Here is an 18,483-nt window from a genome sequence, read left to right as displayed (position 1 = left end):
GAATCCATTAGTCTGTGCAAGATGAGTTAAAAGGAATCACGTTTCACAGTTTAGGAGGGTCTTCCTTTGGGCACAGCACACTGGGATTGCTCACAGTTCACAGTCCTTTTTTGGTTTTGTCTGGGTGGAACCAGTGGGGGTGAAACACAGCATCCAGTTTCAATATCTCCATGGCAAATGAAGCTGCAGGTGGAAAGTTCTTTTACAGGATGGAGTAGGAATGAGGCAGGAACTGAGGCAAGTACCCTGGAGTCTGCTCTGAACAGCATCACAGCTGCGGTGGTGGGGAAAAGAGGGAGATTTGCAGGACTGTGTACCTGTAGCCCCTGCCTGAGCACACCTTCCAGATGCTTCAGCTCTCCTACCCCTCTCCCAAGGAGTTTTGGCCGTGCCCTTCCAACCCGATGCTACATGGCTCACCCTTCTTCTGCTTCAGGCTCCGGCTCCCACCTCTGCTTGCCCTTCCTTGCTAACCCGGAGAAGACATTCTTCTTACTTAATCCTGTCCTCTTACAAATCCATTCTTTCATTTAGGGTAGACTTCTCCTTAAATTATATTGTCTTTCTATTTTCTGCCACAAACCATCTTCCACACTAAATGTTTGCTGATGTGAACCAGAAGAGTATCAAGCTCTGGAGATGAGATCAGACAAGGCAGATGCAAGGATGATATTCTCCTCAGTCCCTATGTTCAAAGTGTCCAGGCTAGCCTGGTACTCAACGGGTGTAGGCTAAAGGGGCTCCAGACCCATGCCCTGAGGTGGTACTGAATGGTTAGCTGCGCGATGGAGACGCGAAGACCCCGACTTGAGTCCGTTCTCCCTGCTACTTACTAGCAGTGAGACCCTCAGTAAGAAACGTGTTCACGTTGTGCTTCAGCTTTCTTTATCATAATTAATAATTCAGGAGACAGTTATAGGCTCTCTCTGGGTGTATAGGGTGTTAGAGGAAGTAAAGGAGATTCTGCTTAGCATAGCACCTGCAACATGTTTAGAACCCCATTAGAAGGGAAGCTCTAGTTTTCATACAGATGGGATAGCTCTGTGTCTTGATTGTGATGGTGTTTACATAAACCCACACATGAGAAATGGCATCAAACCATAGACACACACTGGCCCCGTGTCAGTTTCCTGGTTTGGAGATTGTGCAATAATTACATAAGGATTTGGGGAAACTAGGTAAAGTTTTGTGCTTTCTTTTGAAATAAAGATCTGCAAAATGAAGTTTTGTACATCCTTGTACTATTTTGCAACTTCCCTGGCAATCTATAGTTATTTCAAGATAAAAAAAAAATGCCAAACCAGAAAGGTAAAGAAGAGGTGGGGTGGGAATAGCTATGAATGGAGTTTTATTAGTTATTTGTTTGTCTGTTTTATTTTTTTCCAGCTTTATTGAGGTAAAATTGGCAGATACAATTGTAAGATAACTGAAGTGTACGAAGTGATGATTTGATAGATGTATGCATTATGAAAAGATCCCCCCATGAAGTTAATTAACACATCCATCACCTCACATAGTTTCCTTTTTTTTTTTTTTTTCCTGAGGCGCATCAGTTTTGCAATTTAATTTCCTGAACTACCTTACTCTGTGATTCCATAGCTCTGTCTTCTGACCCTGCTTTCCTTTTCTCCTTTGGCGGTCATCACCATGACCCTTGGTGGAGGGCACGTGACTGTCTCCCAGAGAGTTTTGCCCTCATCCTATCTCTGCAGGAGCTGTCTCCGAGCAATGCATCCACGGGCAGACCCCACCCCCGCCCCATGCCCACGAGACAGACACTCCATGTGTTCTGGCTTCTCAGGGAGGCCCCAGGACTGGGGGGAAAGTGATGCAGAGAGAACCCTGTGCCAGGAAGGACTGTCTCGCTGTGTGAGCTGGGTACTCCTCAGTCCCACAGAGGGTGGCACAGAGGGCCCCAGAGGGTAGCAAGGGTAGATTGCAGGTATTGCCAAGACTCAATGTCTGTGTGCCCCCCACATTCATATGTTGAGACCTAATCCCCAACGTGATGGTATTTGGACATGGAGTCTTTGGGAGGTGGTTAGGTCAGGGGGAGCCTTCATGACTGGAATTCGTGGCCATATAAAAGAGACCCCCAGAGAGCTCCCTCTCCCCTTCTATCATGTGATGATATACAGTGAAAAGATGGCCTCTTATGAACCAGGAAGTGGGCCCTCACCTGACACCAAATCTTGATCTCGAACTTCCCAGGCTCCAAGACCGTGAGAGATAAATGTTTGTGTAAGCCTCCCGCTCTATGGTAATTTCTTACAGCAGCCAGAGCCGACTAAGACAGGTGCTGTTGTTGGCTGCCACAGGCTCTGGATTGTGGGGTTGGGCCAAGCTCATGACCTCAGCCCGGATGGAAATCCTGTCTCTGAAAGATGTGGTAGCTCAAGCCATGGAGTTCAGCTACAGCGAGGATGAGAAAATGTCCCGCGTCTGTTGCAGTCAAGAAGGAAAGCATCAGTTAAGAAGAAGCTAAAACCTGGGGCACCTGGGTGGCTCAGTCGGTTAAGCGTCCGACTTCAGCTCAGGACTTGATCTCACAGTTCGTGAGTTCAAGCCCCGTGTCGGGCTTTGTGCTGACAGCTCAGAGCCTGGAGCCTGCTTTGGATTCTCTGTCTCCCTCTCTCTCTGCCCCTCCCCTGCTCTCTCTCTCTCTCTCTCAGCAATAAGTAAACATTAAAAAGAAAAAAAAGAAGAACTTAAAACTTTGGTAAGTTCTACAGGTGTTAAGAGCTAGGGCTAAAGTCCAGAAATTATAGGCAATCAGGAAAGATGTAGAGGCTCAGGAGGGGAGGGGAGGTAGACAGGCAGGGGCAAGGGTATCGAGGATGTTCAGGTGCAAGTCACACGTGGTATAAAGTGTTTTAAAATGTTCAGAAAGGAACACATAGACTCTGTCTGTGGTAACCATAAAATGCAGGGGCTGACGCATTCTTCAGGGAAGACACCTCTAGATTTTGAGAAGGTGGGAAGGATGTGGGAGCGCTGCTGGACGAGGCCCCACTGGCAGTGGGGGGGAAGGTTGGTGGCAGACAAGCATACGGAGGGGCTCTCACCTCCATTTTTTCCTCTCATTTGTCTCCCACAAAGCAGAAGAGACCTGAAGCCTAGAGACTTAAGACAAAGAAGGGCAGATAGCACCCAGGCTTTGCAGGAGTAACAAGCAGGTGACCCCAATTCTCCCCTTTCATGGTTGCTGAGCATATACAGAAACACTCACACGGTGCTTGGGTGGGCACGGAGCAATGCTTTTGGACTTCAATCTGAGAAATCCACACATGTCCACAACTAGGTCTTTCCAGAGTAAGAATGTATCTTATATTCCTGGGCTCTTGCTGGTCACAACTGATGAGGCAAAAGGAGCAGGCACTTCCAAAATGCAGGCACCACAGTGGCTCACATGGGGGCCAAGCAACATCGGAGAGTCTCTGAACATGTTTCCCGGCTGTGAAATAGGCTTGGGGTTGCTGGGAGGGTCACGTGGGGCAGGGAGCAGGCTTTGCACGCTGGACACCTCCCACATTTTAGTTCAAATTGCTATCACAACAGATGGAGAAACAGAGGTCTGCAGCCTGGGGGCATTTTCCTGGGGGAGAAGAAAGGAGCGATGCTCCAGATGCCTGGAATTGCTGGAGAGGAGTTAAAATTGCAACAGAGGGAATAACTGAAACACACACAGGATGAGCTCTGGACAGAACAGCTTCAGGAGGCTCAGGAAGAGCCCAGGAAAGTCTTCAAAGAGCCAAGCGGAAACATGGCAAGTATGTGCATCAGGCCACGGAGGTCTGTGATTAAAGCAGAAAGGAGAGAACAAATAGTAAGAATTAACGACTTGCAGACAAGAAAGGAGGGGGAGGAAAGGCCTCTGCTCTCCCTGCAGCACTTCCTGCCTCAGGTCCCGGAGGGAGGAGGCGAATGAGGCGAGGAGCTTTGAAGGAAGAAACGGGGCAAGTCACAACCACATCCTAATGGCATAATGAGAAGGTAATAAGAGCAATTTCCAGATCTGTCAGAGAATGTGGGCAGGACTGCGGCTGCAACACGATTTGGGGGTCCCCTCTAAGATGCTACTGACAGAAGGGGAAAGAAGGGATTTTCATATCAGAAACCTTGCCCAGGGACACAGGAGCCCCGGACACAGAGGAAGGACTCTGGAACTTTCTCCAGGCAACTGGTGTCTCAGCATCCAGAGGGGAGGGGAGCTGGAGAGAGAGCAAAGGCTGGCCAAGCCCACACTCACCTCCTGGGGTGAGCCTGCTAGTCACTTCCCTGCTCCATACCATGTCACATCTTCAAGAGCTTGTATTCGATGCTGGGACTGGTGTTCGAGCAGCACTACCATCAGTGGTGACGGCTGATAGAGGAAACTGAGGCACAAGCATGTTCCCTGAAGCAGACTGGAGCCTCTAAGAGGATGGTCGTGACAGACCCTGGGCTTGTAAGCACATCAGACCTGGCTTCTGATCCCTGCTAACCACGTTTCCTCAGAAATAGAATTGACCCCTCCGTTGCCTTGCCGAGTCTCAGTTTTCCCAACTATCAAATGGGAATGACATTACCTCCCTCAGAGGGTGACGGGGAAAAGCGCCTGAGACAACAGGTGCCGTGCCCGGGATTATTCCCCAGTACTTCACTCAAGAAAGCCCTTCCTTTCCAGAGCAGGAAGGGCAACCAAGGTCCCTGGAAAGGCAGATAGAGTCTTAGTTCGCAGCTGCCCACAGACATCGATGCAGGCTCAGAAAAGACACGATTCCGCTTTGGCCCTCTCCTATCTTTCCAAGCCTGGGGTGCCTTTTAGAAAGTGGGAGAGGCTAAACCTCTTAAAAGAAATACCAAGAGCCGGCAAATGGTGGGCAGTGGGGGCTTAGCCCCTGGGGTCTACCTTTTGGCTTTGTCGTTGGCCCTGTCTGCTCCTGACCGAGCCCCTGGTTTGCTCCTCTGGGGCCTGGTGGCTTCTTTCCTACTTTTAACTAGTGAAACTAGTTTCACTAGTTTCTTAGATTCTGCCTTAGACTTAACATTTGCCCACCTCTCCTGGTTGGGCCCTTCCCCTTCTGAGCTTTTTCTTCCGTAGCGTCTGGCTTTCGCAGTTCCCGAAGCCTCGGGTCTCAGACTGTCTCTCAAATGTGCAAAGTTCCCCATCTCACTTCAGCCGAGTAGACTGCACTTATTTACACGGAAGGGTGAATGAGGCTTAACTCGGGAATGTATTTGCAGCTGAGAAGTACAGGAGGGATGAGACCTGGAGGGTGGCAGGTGGTGTGAATGCACAGGCACCAGGCTTCTAGGCCAGCACACACCTTCCGTAGCAGCGTGATTGCCCCTTGTCCAGGAGGACCCCTTCCTTACCCCACAGACACATTCTTTCCAGGTTGTCCGGGGATAGAATGAAGTGCTAGCTATGGGACTCACATGGGCCCCCAGGCTTCGGCAGGCTTCACCTTTTAGCTGAGATCAAGAGTGGATTCCCTGTGGGCTGAGGCCTTGCTGGCTACTGGACTGGGCCAAGTCCCCCTTCCACCCCTGCCACCCTGGGGCACAGACTTCTCACCTGACAAATGTGACCAAGACCTGCCGGCAATGAGCTCAGCGTTTTATTCATTCGCCTGCTTTGACATGTAGTATTGGAGCTACTGAGATCCCATTAGCTCTCCCCTGACCCTGGAGCTTTAAATTTTCCATTGAATTCATTTTAACCAACATTTATTGGCTGTGTGCAAAGCTCTGGGCTTTCAGCATAGAAAAGAAAACGGTGAATTGGCCCCAGGGGAGCTCACGGTATAACAGGAACAAACCTGTAAGTCCAGGCTTCTAGTACAGGGCTGGACATGGGGCTGGTGAGTGAGCCTCCCGCTGGAGAGGGCAGGGGCCAGGGCAGTGGGTGTGCTGCTGGTCCAGGAGAACTCCAGGGGAGGGGAGATTTGATGTGGGCCTTCTTAGGAAAGGGTCTTCTGCAGACAGAGGGGGACCTCAGGAGTAGAGGCCTGGAGGAGCGAGTGTGGGCAAAGCCTGGGGCAGGTGGTGGAGAGAAGCTGGAAAGGCAGTTGGGGCCAAGCAGGAGAGGTAGTTGGGGCCAGACCACAAAGGGCATTGGTTAATATACTTGATCCTGAAGTCCAGAAGTGTAAGCGGCATCACAGGGGTCTGTGGTCTCCCGAACTGTATGGACATATCTGAGTGTGCATGCATTTTTTTGAGTGGAAACTATACATTTCATCAGAGTCTCAATGAGATGCATCACTGCTGATATAGACCCTGGGAACCCATCAGAACATTGCTCCCATTTAAAAATATTATTTATTACAGGGGCGCCTGGGTGGCTCAGTTGGTTAAGCATTCGACTTCTGCTCAGGTCATGATCTCACAGTTTGTGAGTTCGAGCCCTGCGTCGGGCTCTGTGCTGACAGCTCTGAGCCTGGAGCCTACTTTGGATTCTGTGTCTCCCTTTCTCTCTGCTCCTCCCCTGCTCACACTCTGTCTCTCTCTCCTTCAGAAATAAACATTAAATTTTTTTTAATTAAAAAATGAAAATATTATTTATTACAGAGGTTTTCCAAACATACCAAAAGTAGAGGGAACAATATAAAGGACTCAATATCCTACCTTCAACAAGGTCCAGCTCGTGGTCAGTCTAGTTTCCACTGTACCTCCCTTTTCCCCCTCCTGAATTAATTTGATGCTAATTTCAGACATCACATTGTTTTGATTATAAATATTTAGTATGTGTCTCTAAAAGATAAACACTCTCTTTTTTTAAGTTTATTTATTTTGAGAGAGAGAGAGAGAGAGAGAGAGAATCCCAAGCAGGCTCTGCACTGTGAGTATGGAGCTGATGTGGGACTTGAACCCCACAAACCGTGAGATCATGACCCGAGCTGAAGTCAAGAGTCAGATCCTTAACTGACTGAGCCACCCAGACACCCCAAGACTCTTAAAAAAACAAACACAGCCACAATACTCTTAAGTCATCTAAAATGTTTAACAATATTTCTTTAATATCATCAAATATCCAGTCAGGTGTTCACATTTCTCCCCCCTTCCCTTTTTAAAATAGTTTACTTAATTCATATAAAATTTGTAGATAGCTTTTTAAAGTCCCTTTAATTCAAAGGTTCCCCTTTCATCTCTTTTTATTTCCCCTTGCAATTTTCTGTTGACGAAACCTGGTCATTTGTCCTGTAGAGTCTTCCATAATCTGGATTTTGTGGGCTGCAGGCCGATAGTGTCATGAAACATGTGCCTTTATCCGCATGCTTCCTGTAAATTGGGAGTTAGAGCTAGAGATGTTATCAGATGTAAGTTTGATTCTTTGTTTTTTTTTCCAAGACTACTTCAGGAGGTTCAGAAAGCCTGGTTGTCTCCCTTCCTGCCATCAGTGAGATTTTAAACCGGGAAGAGAAGAGCTAGGCATTTCAGAAAGGTCTCTCTGTGGAGTGCAGCCTGGGCAGAGGTAGGGAGATTGGAGGCAGGAAGGCCAGTTAGGAGCCTCCTAAACCAGTCGCTGCCTTCCAGCCTCACAGATTATCTCCTGCAAACAAGGGGGCCTTTGTGTTTGCATTTATAAGGCCTGCTGGAGCTGCAGGCATCCCTCTAAAGCTACAGACTTGTTTTTGTGACCTGGAGGGACTTGAGAGCCACCTGAGGGCTACGAAGCAACTAAATACAGCAAAATAAATGAGCCACTTTTATGGCGATGTTTGCTTTCTCTATGTCTGCCTGAAGTTTGCTAGGTGAATTAGATTTCCAATGTGTTGCCTGTCTCAGAAACATAAAATCCCCAGGGGTTAGGAGGTGGGATGGAAATGACTGGAGCACAGGGAGAACCCCCTGCCTGTGAGGTTTGGTGTGTGTGTTTTAAAGGAGAAAAACAGCAGCTGTTTTTTAATGGCAAATGCTTAAACAGTGAAAAAGCCCCAGATTGCAATATCTCATCTTCCCAAAAAGGTACAAGGAACTTAATGTTTGAGAGTGGTTTTAAATTTCTTCAGGGGCCAAAAATATTCTGTTGTCTCTATGCCCATCAGTTACTCTCAGACTCTCTTTGAAATGCAGGGGCAGGAGGTGGGGGGGGGGGGGTGGGGAGGAAAGGAGGGAGGGAGGGAGAGAGGGAGAGAATCTTGTCCCACCTCCTTTCGGAATGGGAACACATAAAAGAATTCAGTAATGTAATTTTTGAATGTAACTAGGCTTATTTTCTGATAGTCTTGAGTCATAAAACCAGACATTAATTTTAGAAAACATTTGGATTCCAAGATGCAATAAAATCATATTGGATGCTGTGAAACATTTTAAAGTGTGCTTTTAAAGGAAAATACACTTTAGATAACTATTAAGGAGTTCAGCTATTCAGAATAAATTATAAAAGGCAAATAAAAATGTACTTCGATTATATTTTGAATTTTGGCACCACACCTTAGAGTTCTGCTGTTGCAACAAGAACTGCGGCTAAACAGAGCAGACCCCACAGGGCCCATCGCCCCCCATAGCCCCAACTCCCCAAATTCTGCAGCTCGATCTAGTACAAGCTAATGTTGATGGCTCCTCAGTGTTCATTTCTGAGTGTTTCAAGGAGACTGATTTTAAGAATGAACAGGTTATTGTGGAATGACTGTGTTGTGCATGGAGGGAGCAGAGAAATAGGAGAGGCCCGGCCCTGATGTGCATACCCAGGTGCTTTTTGGACAATGGTTGAGGAGCGGAAAGGAAGGACTCTGAAGTCTGATGAACCAAGGTTTTAGAACTCGACTACCACTTCCTGGGTGACCTGGGACATGTCACTTAACTTCTCTCTCCTTAGGTTTTTTTAAATCAATAAATATGTAAAATCAGCAAAAAAAAAAATCCTGTTTCTAATACCCAGCAATAAGTGGGGACTAGAAATAATGGCTAGGAAAATTGGCTGTGTGCAAGGGACCAAGTAATTTGTTCAAGAAATGATAAATTTTATTACCAGGACATACAAGAAAGTAAATCAATAACAGAGGAATAAATAGCTATCAATTGTAGCTGAGGGAATATTTTGTAATCTTGTTCTGTTATTCAGTAAAGGTAATATAAGGGATTTCTCTGATTTATAAACATTAAAAGTCTGTAGTGTGGTAACTAGCTTCCAAGACGGTGCCCAATGATTCTCTTGGTCTTCATGACCAGAGGAGGAAATATAGCCTCTTTCTACATTGTAACCAGAACTGGCCTTTATGGCCAACAGAATATGGCGGGAAAAAAATGATAAGTCACTTCTGACATTGTCATAAAATACAATGTGTCCACATGCAAATGAATGAAGTTGGATCCTTACCTCACACCATATGCAAAAATTTACTCAAAATGAATCAAAGACCAAATGGAAGAGCTAGAACTATAAAACTCTTAAAACATACAGAAAATCTGTCCGATCTTGGATTAGGCAATGGTTTCTTAAATATGACACCAAAGCACAAAGAACAAAAGAAAAAATAGATAAATTGGATACCATCAAAATGAAAACTTTTTGTGCTTCAAGATCAAAGTCTGATCTGTTGAGATTAAGAAAATGAACACAAAACACACAGAATGGGAGAAGTTTTTATAAATTATATTTGAAAAGGATCTTGTAAGGGTGCCTGGGTGGCTCAATTGGTTAAGCGTCCAACTTCAGCTCAGGTCATAATCTCACAGTTCATGAGTTCGAGCACCACGTTGGGCTCTGTGCTGACAGCTCAGAGCCTGGAGCCTACTTCTGATTCTGTATCTCCACCTCTCTCTGCCCCTCCCCCACTCATGCTCTGTCTGTCTGTCTCTCTCTCTCAAAATAAATAAACTTAAAAAAAAGGATCTTGTACCTAGACTATATAAAGAGTTCTTAACAATTCAATAATAAAAAGTCAAACAACCCAACTAAAAAAAACAAAGGATATGAATAGACATTTCTCCAAAGAAAATATACATGCAGTCAATAAACTCATGAAGAGATGCTCAACACTAGTCATGAGGAAAATGCAAACAGAGAGTTACCATATGACCAAGGAATTCCACTCTTAGACATATATCCAAGAGAAATGTAAATATATGTTGACATAAAAACTTGTACATGAATGTTCATAGCAGCATTATTCATTATAATGAAAAAGTGGAAACAACCCAAATGTCTACCAATTGATAAATGGACACATAAAATGTGGTATATCCATACAATGAAATGTTATTCAGCAATAAAAAGGAACAAAGTACTGATGCGCTGCCACAAGGATGACCTCTGAAATGTTATGCTAAGTGACAGAAGCCAATCACAAAAGAACACATACTGCATGATTGCACTTACGTGAAATGTCCAGAATAGGCAAATCCACATGATAGAAAGTAGATTACTGGTTGTCTAGAGCTGGGGGGCTTAGGGAGAAATGGGCTTTCTTTCAGAGGTGATGAAAATGTCCTAAAATTGTTTGTGGTGATAGTTGCAAACTCAGTGAATATACAAAAAATATTCACATACCATTCACTCAAGTACTTACCAGCCAGCTTTAAAAATAAAATATTACGAAGAATATTACTCTTGTATGCATTCCCCAATGGAATTCCCCTCTCTCCTCTTGACAGTAATTCTGAATTTTATGTTAATCATTCCCTTACTTTTCTTTCCATCCATTTTTTTCTGAGATTTCTGGCTGTTTGTTTGTTTGTCTGTTTATAGTGACCAGCATGTTTGCAATGGGGAAGATTCTAGACTAGACTAACCAATTTCTCAGGTTTCTGGGTGAGAAATCTAGACAAGAAAAGTATAATCCCTGTCTCTGCCCTCCCGTGACCACCCTAAGTATCAGGAATTCTCGGTGCCACGGCTGTATCTTAAAACACATGCCATTAGTCACGGACCATCAAAGATCAAAGGGACTTTAAATATCATCTAGGTCAGAGATGGTAAATAGATGCCATTCCTGTGCTCGTGCAGACTTCACTCATCAATCATGGCATTCTTTCACACTGTCCTGTCTTGATGGGAAGCCAAAAAGTTTATTTGTTGTTAAATTATAGCCATTCCTTACAGTCTAAATTAAGCCTTTCTCCTTCAGAAATCAGTACAGAACAATTCAACTCCCACTTTTTCCTGCACTCACTGTTCTAAATATACTTTTCTGGATCTGGTTGGCATGGCTTCCAAGGGACCTTGTAAAGCCATTTGAGGGCAGGGGCCTTAGCCTGCTCTTACATTCCTCAGAGTGTCTAGCCCAACCATGAGATATGGTTGGTGCTTCATTAGTACCCACCCATTCACTAATCTGCTAAAATCATATTCAGCCAAGCCTTGAGGGGGCCTCTGATAATTCAAAAACCAAAAGTCAACTGCTCCAAGATGATGAAATTGGGGAAGCCTCCAAATCATTCACAGTAAACATGGTTCTTGTCCTAAAAACCATTTAATATGATCCTCTTGGCTCTTTACTTCCCAGGTATTTCGAATTTTCCCAGACTGTGACCTTATGGCCCAACTGTCTGCTTCTGGCCTCCTTGCCCCATCAGCACTAGCAGAACCACTGTGACTGGGATGTGTGCCCTGAACCTACCTCTGGCCAAGGCTGCCCTGTCTGCCCTGTCTGCCCTGTCTGGCCTGGGCAATGACCTTGGTTGGCCCAGTCTAACTCTCCTGGGTTAGACCCTTACTGAGTTTGCCTGGCCAAATGGACATCAGGGCACTTTCCTCTCCATGGTCTATGGATTTGTCTGGATAGTGAATTTAGCTTAATTTTCAGAAAGTTTCTTTTCCAAAACTTTAATTTTTGCCATGATTTTTAGGCATCTGAGAAGCAAATCTACAAGATGCAAGACAGCTGAACAAAAATCCAAATATTAAGTCAATCATCTTGTCCAAAGAATTCCAACATGAGCTAAAGCTGTGGGACCAATAAGAGACTGACCCTAAAATACTGCACATTTGGAGGATCAATGGCAGTTTGAAGTAAATCATCTAAAGACTTCTGTCTGTGCAAGCTAAAGCTGATAGCAAGTGGTGGGGCCACCTCAATCCCCTCCCTGTGGTCTCTCCCCCTCCACTGGGCCAGCACAGAGTTGTGGCGGGGGGCTTCCAGAAGCAGCAAGAAGGCAAGCCCCCTATGCAAGCACCCTTCAAGTTTCTGTGTTCCATCTGCTACTGTCGCACTGGCTAAAGACAGTCACGTGGCCAAGCCCAGACTGAGAAGGGGAGGGCACTTCCACGGGGACTGAAGTCAGGGAACAAACTAGCTATTTCTACCATCAACCAACCACAGGAAGGGGATTAACATTTATTAAGCACCTACTATATGTCATGGACTGTGCCAGATGCTTTACCTGTTGTCTTATTTAATCATCGTCGCTCTCTGAAGCACTGGCTCCCTCATTTAGGGAGGAGCAAGCTCACTCGGAGACACTGAATCACTTGACCATGCAGTTAGCAAATGTGGGAGCAGAGATGTAAACATGTGTAGCCGGGGAGCTAGGTGGAACCTACCCCTCAGAGAGAAACATAAGTTAATCACAGTGAGAACATGCTTGAGACAACACTGAGGTCCACCCAAATCAAACATCTCAATGGAGCTACCAAGTAGATCCTGCTCCTTACCTAAGAGGGCACAGTCTGTCTCTGGGCAGACATTAGTCACTAGCAATGACATCCACTGGTGCCCATGGTTCTCTATCCCTCACAACGGTAGATGAAGAGAAAAAGGAGGGATAAGGGAAGCAATGTGTTCTTTGGGACCAGTGTTCAGAGCTGATGGCCTCAGCAATGGGGGCATCAGAAGAATACCTCTTCTTTCTCGCCCTCTTCAACGTCAGGCTTTGCTCTCTGAGGACTCACTGGTCAGTCACCAAAACCTCCGCATTTTCACACACAGAATTTTAACAATTTTGAAAGTGCTAGGGTAAAGACGCGACTCGAGATGGGCCACACTCATGGCCAAATTCAGATAGTTCTCATCTGATCTAAAATCTCAGAAAGCCTATCGATGTAGGCCAATCTGTAGTGCTCACCTAGGCACACGCATCTAACCAGTAACAGATCAGAGGACAAAAGACCAGCAGGTCAGGACAAACCAGTGGAACTTCTGTCATTCCCACCTAAGAAGCTCCAGCCTTGAAGGCTGTCAGAAGCTGTGTGGGGCCAAGTCAAGAGTTCATTACCATCTAAGACCAAAAAAAACTTTTAAATGCCGCTTTCAAGTTCAGTGGAAAGGAACTCAGATGGAAGAAGGCAGAGAAGAGCACAGAGCATGATGGTGGCCAGTGACCCAAACAGGCAGGGTCAAGTCCAGTATGTCCTGGGGCTTTGCCTGCACATTTCAAAAGGCTGAGTCAGGTCCTCCCTGATCTTTCAGCAGCTTGCTGACTCCCTGAAGGCTAATTACCACCCAGGGACCAATGCATCCCTCTAGGTAACACAGGAGGCCTGCACACAGCCCCAGTGACCCCTCTTTCTACACACAGTGTGAGGCAGGAGACAAATGCACAACAGGAAAGGGTTGTTCGGTCCCAAACACAGCACCCGACTCGGAGCCAGCCCGACCTAGCTGGAGTTTCCGACTTCACCTGAACCCACCCTCAGTATGTTCACAAACTCAGTGCCCTCTATTATCCCCGGGAGGAAAGGGGTGGTTGTCTGGTTGGTGCCCAGGGTGCCAGCTTGTTTACTCTTCTTCATAGAGAATTATTTCTGGACCTGCCTTCTTTTTCTTGCAAAGTGTCTAGGACAAAGATCCTCTTACAGATCAAGGCAGGACTGTGGATCCTGCTCTAGTTCCGTCTTCTTCCCTCAGGATAAACAGTTTACCCTCAGCTTTTATGAATTCCTTCCTTATTCTTCCTTATTTTATGAATTCCTTCCTTATTCTTTTATGAATTCTTCCTTATCTTAGGAGCTATTTTTAATGGACCCGATGTCTCACGATCTATTGACAAAAACACTATTGATAGTGTCCTGTAACTCCCTTTTAACTTACTGGTAAGTCAAAGTCTTGGCAGAGACTAGATTTGAACTCAGTTCTTGACTTTGATCCTAAGGTTCTTTCCTTTATATGATTCTACTTCCCCCAAGAGGGAGATAGAGGAGAAAGAGGGCATGGGGAGTAGAAGGAGGATGGAGGCCATCAATTCTTCTCTGGTTACAAGACACAGAGACTTAGGTGGGAAAGGTTTTCTTGGAGGGCCACCGGATGGCTCAGAATCCAGTAGGATGTAGGAGAGCAGGGCTTCAAAAAGGACAAGAACCAGAGTGATCTAGGGTCTGGGCAGGAGAAACTAATTAATAGCTTCTTTGGGGCCTTGCCCCTGGAATAAATTTGTTCTAATGATTTTCCTTTTGCTCTGCAATTGTCACAATCCCAGGAGAGAGCCTGACTGGTTGTTCTGGGACCTCATGTGTACCTGTAAGCCAGGAAGACAAGAGACCTGAGATGACACACATGAGGGAGAGACATCTAACTCCAAATGCAATTAGCAAATGAAAAAGAAAGATGCTGAGTGCCCAAACAGCAGATGACCACTACACTAGAATGTTCCAGGTATGGGGAGCTAAGATTCTAGCCACCCCAAACCGAGTTGGGGCTGGGGCAGGCTCTGCAGGTTGACTCTAAGTCATGCCATTGGGATGGCTACCATCTCCTTCTCTCTAGCAGAGATAGGCTGGGCCCCACATACTCCACACCTGGCTGCTGGGAGGAAGCATATCTCCTTCTCTCCAAAAAAAAAAAAACTTACAAGATTCAACCACAAGGTTGAAGACCAATCAACAGCTTCTCATTGGTTGTGTAGATACACTGTCTCATAAAGACCACTTATACTGCAGGGGTCTTTATGGTCAAGCGACTTGGGCTGGAAGTCTTAGCACCATTCACCAGCTGTCAGGTGCCAAGAAAATACCCACCTATTCTTTGAGCCTCAATTTGTTCTGCTCTAAAATGGGGGAATAATATTGTGTACTCTGCGTTGTTCTCTCAAATGAGCCAAAAATTGTCAGAAGTTTGTAAGCTGTGAGCTATATCCAGATACAAGGAGGCATTGTTACAATTTTCATTGTTGTCAAGTGAGGCCAGGCTGCTTGGGATAAGCCCCCGGAAAAGCGGCTGCAAGCCATAGGACCTGAGTGGAGGTTTGAGGGTGGGGAATGGGAGTCTGGAGGATGCAATCTTTTGGACTTTCTGATCGCTCTCAACCTCAAGCGTTGGGAATAGCTGAGGCTCTGCTAGTCTCTGTCACACACCCCAAGGCCAAATGGCCTAAGGGCGGGGTTCTAGATTCCACCAGCAATTTTGCAGCTGATTAAGCTCCGTCTCCTTCACTGAGAACCCAACTGCTAAACCCTTTCTGGCAATTAGGATCCTGAGGCTGAGCATTAACAAAGGTGGGGTCCCTCCGGGCAGCCCGTCTTTGCCTTCGCAGGTTGGGATGGCACAAGGATGGGACCCGATGGAGCGCTCCCTGCCTGCCTGCGTCTTGTTGGCTGTCCTTCTTGCAGTTGCGCTCCGAGATGGGCACTTCAATCGTGGCTGCTAATAGCTCCACCTCCCCTGCCCGGGAGGATGCGAATTCCTGTCTTCACTCACATGCCCACTTCAAGCCATCTGCGCGCACTACAGGGGCTTGCCATCTGATGTCTTGATGTTCGAAACCATCCAAATCCTCCGGAACCTCACTGTTTATGCTATTTATGCTCCCGGACCATGAAACAAAAAGAAATCCCTCTCATCTCTTTATTCTAAGTGTTAATACAGGTTCTCGGGATCTAGTCTGTCCCAGTATGGACCTGGTCTTACATCAGGCCTTCTACTAATTTCTCACTGTCTTCCTCATCCTTGTCCCTTAGTGATTATTCCAGACCTTCTCTTCCTAAAACCCTATTCCCTCTCATCTCTTTATTGCTTATTCACTTCCAGGAGGCTTGAGATTATGGACTCTTTTATTTTGTGCTGTATTGCCGGCACCTAGTACAGCGCGTGCCCCATTGCAAGAGTCAGTAACTGCTTGTGAAATGAAAGAATGCCTATACGCATGTGCCCTTCAAAGCTGCACCATGTAGCACCCCCAGCCAGAACTGAGCTTTATCAAAAGCAGCATTCAGGGGGGCACCTGGGTGGTTCAGTCAGTTGAGTGTCTGACTGTTGATTTTGGCTCAGGTCATGATCTCACAGCCATGAGATCGAGCCCCGCATCAGGCTCCATGCTGGGCACCTGCTTAAGATTCTGTCTCTCCCTCTCACCCTGCCTCTCCCCTGCTTGTGTGCACCTGTATGCAAGCTCTCTCTCTCTCTCTCTCTCTCTCTCTCTCTCTCTCTCTTCTCTCAAATAAATAAATGAATCAAGCAAGCAAGCAAGCAAGCAATAAGTAAGAAGAGCAGCATTCTGGAAAGGGGTTTGCTAACCTGGTCCCCTCACTTTGGGATTTGGAATCTTGTTTGCCAGAGTCACTTAGGCCATCTTCCAGTACAGATTTATAATTATAATGATATCCACTAAGGTTTTTATTGTAGAATTTCTAAAGACAACAAAAGAATTGTTTGTGACTGTCTGAACCTACACTATGGAATGAGTATTATAGACAGCTTACTGTTAAGTAAACTTAAGTATAATTATATACTGTGAACTACGGATACACAGCGGGCTTCTGATATTAATTTCCAGTCACTCCTCACCAAGGATTGGTGAAAATCCTCAGCCAAGCGCGGTTAAGGAAGTGTTTCCATTTTCACCTGGTTTGAATTTATCATCTATGCACTGCTGATCCTCTTACTCAAGCTTCTAGGCTGTTCCTGCCCCACACTGGTCAGTCCTGGGAGACTCCCTTCCTTGTACCAAGATTCCTCGCGTCAAGATCTGTACCTTCCGTTTGCAATTCTACACATTTCAGATTTTATTTATTTATTTATTTATTTATTTATTAACGTTTATTTATTTTTGGGACAGAGAGAGACAGAGCATGAACAGGGGAGGGGCAGAGAGAGAGGGAGACACAGAATCTGAAACAGGCTTCAGGCTCTGAGCCATCAGCTCAGAGCCCAACGCGGGGCTCGAACTCACGGACCGCGAGATCGTGACCTGAGCTGAAGTCGGACGCTTAACCGACTGAGCCACCCAGGAGCCCCTCAGATTTTAAATTAAAAAGGTGAAAGTGGAGAGATTTGGGTCGGGTTCACAGAATATCAGCGCTAGAAGAGGCACTAAACATTATTGGGTCCTGGCACGACATAGTTTTGTATCTCAGGCACCAGGCCAATCAGTGCCATGGCCAGGCTTTGCTGGAAAGAATGTGGTGACCATTTGGTGATTTGGCCACAGGAGAGGAATGAGGAGTGATGTGACATGCCCTATATTTGCCTCCTTGCAGAAAGACAGGGATGCCACGTGAGTGAGGGGAGGGAAGGATTCAAGCTGAAAATATCACTGGTAGATTAGGAAAGTGGAGACCTGGTAGCAAAAATAATGTTTGTGACTCAATATCAACTGATATCAAAAATCGCTTTCAGTCCCACAAGGTTAGTAGCAAAGTGAAAAATAGCAGGAGTGTCTGGTCACAGGGCAAAACAGACCTAAATCCAAAAATTGGCCAAACCTCAACCCAGTTCGGCTGATCTCCAGCTCACGAGTGTTGGCAGGAGCACAGGAGGCAGGCAGTGGACAACAAGACCCCTCCTCCCTTGGGCCAGCGTTATGGGCCAGACATTTAGGAGAATCTTGGCTCTCAACCGATTTCTGCAAACTATCTCATCTTTAGCAGAAGGGAAGTTGCCATTCCATGATGGCAAATCAGACTGGATGAAGGTTCACACATACACAAGGAAACCCCAGGTAAATGAATGTTTGTATATCTGATGCGACTATATGCACCTATTAGATATTATGATTATTGTGGATGGAAGGGTTTAGAACAACATGGGAAAATGGTTGTTATGACTTTAAGTGAAACCACAGTTTTGTAAACACAGGATGATCCCAACTAGGGAAAAAAGTGCTTCGCTGGAAAAAAAGCTCTCTTTATACCTTGCTGGAGGAAGAAAAGATTCGTGTTATATATCATATGCAGCTATGTTATTATAACTCTTGGAGTTTTCCTCTATCAGGCACCAGAATATTCATGGTATTTGTGCTCAAGAGCTGTAATCACGGATGAATTTTTCTTTGGCTAGTTTTCTTACATCATTCCTTGTTGTTTAATGTAGCAATATTAGAAAAGAAATAAAAGTCAAATAAAATAAAAACATTCATAATTCTATCCTGGATAGATAACATTTTGGTGTTTTCTTTCCAGATACTTTCATATGCAGATAGACATTTAAGTACATTTATTTTATAAAATTAGGATCATACTCTGCATCTGGTGACTATAGCTATCAGCCTCACTGGCTGGTGCCACCCCCACCCTGGGGAAGCTTACTCTCTTCTCTGGGTGGAAGTTTATGGGCACAGTAATTTGAAAACCAACCAAGTCTGCGTGTTGCATCTAAAAAAGATGTTAGGCAAAAAAGCGAGATA

The 18,483-nt window shown here is 45.7% G+C and overlaps 1 long non-coding RNA gene across 1 annotated transcript in view; it reads left to right on the top strand.

Annotated features, from left to right (window-relative positions):
* Positions 1-17,492: 17,492 nt before the first annotated feature.
* The window catches only part of LOC144613186 (uncharacterized), a 365,982-nt gene continuing 364,991 nt past the window's right edge, over positions 17,493-18,483 (top strand). The window contains exon 1 of the long non-coding RNA XR_013550546.2: positions 17,493-17,799. This is a non-coding gene — a long non-coding RNA (uncharacterized LOC144613186). The remainder of the gene's footprint in view (positions 17,800-18,483) is intronic.

Source organism: Panthera onca, chromosome D2 (genome assembly GCF_046562875.1).
Source record: "Panthera onca isolate mPanOnc1 chromosome D2, mPanOnc1 haplotype 2, whole genome shotgun sequence".
In the NCBI taxonomy this organism is placed as follows: domain Eukaryota; kingdom Metazoa; phylum Chordata; class Mammalia; order Carnivora; family Felidae; genus Panthera; species Panthera onca.
This window is presented reverse-complemented; position numbering and strand designations above follow the sequence as displayed.